The sequence below is a fragment of the Chrysochloris asiatica genome, unplaced genomic scaffold (genome assembly GCF_000296735.1).
Source record: "Chrysochloris asiatica unplaced genomic scaffold, ChrAsi1.0 scaffold00183, whole genome shotgun sequence".
NCBI classification, from domain to species: Eukaryota; Metazoa; Chordata; class Mammalia; order Afrosoricida; family Chrysochloridae; genus Chrysochloris; species Chrysochloris asiatica.
This window is the reverse complement of record NW_006408701.1, coordinates 2,479,120-2,480,066: the sequence shown is the minus strand read 5'-3', so window position 1 is coordinate 2,480,066 and position 947 is coordinate 2,479,120.

Genomic DNA, 947 nt, shown 5'->3' with positions numbered 1-947 from the left:
GGCAAATGTTGCTCTGCGCAGCACTGTAATCACAGGTGCTTCTGTTGGCTTTATAATCTTGTCTCTGATTTAGCTGAGAGGTAGCCTCCAAGAGTATCTTCAGTTTCACGTTAGAAGGTGGTCTTAGGGTAATAGTCTTGGGGTTTCCTCCAGTCTATTTCAGACCAGTAAGTAGAGTTGACCGTGATGATGGTAGTGGAGTAAAGCTTTCAGGACCTTACATGCTGATGGGGCACAACTCAAAATGAGGAGAAACAGCTGCAAACATCCAATATTAACTGAATATGGAATATACAAAGTATGAATCTAGGAACATTGGAAGTTGTCAAAAACTAATTGAATGCATAAAGATCGATATCCTAGGCACTAGGGAGCTGAAATGAACAGGTATTGGCCATTTTGAATCTGACAGTCCCATGGGTTACTCTTCCAAGAAGGGCAAAGTCAGGAGGAATGCCATAGCATTCATCATCAAAAAGAACATTTCTGAGATTCATCTTGAAGTACAATGCTGTCTGTGATAGGACAATATCCATACGCCTACAAGGAAGACCAGTTAATACCACTATTATTCAAATGTACGCTCCAACCACTAAAGCCAGTAATGATAAAATTGAAGAATTTTACCTGTGGAGTTGTAGGATAATCACCAGACTACGAACCACAAGGCCAGCAGTTCAAACCCACCAGCTGCTCTTCAGAAACACTATACAGAGTCGCTATGGGTCAGAACTGACTTGACAGAACTTAACAACAACAACTACCAACTTCTTCAATCTAAAATTGATTAATCATGCAAGCAAGATGTATTGATAATTATTGGTGATTAGAGTCAGTAGTTGGAAAATGATAGAAATGATGCTGGAGATCACATGATAAAAATTGTAAAGACCAATGACTTATTTATCGCAAAACCCTTTTTTTAAACAGCATAAAAGAAGACTATA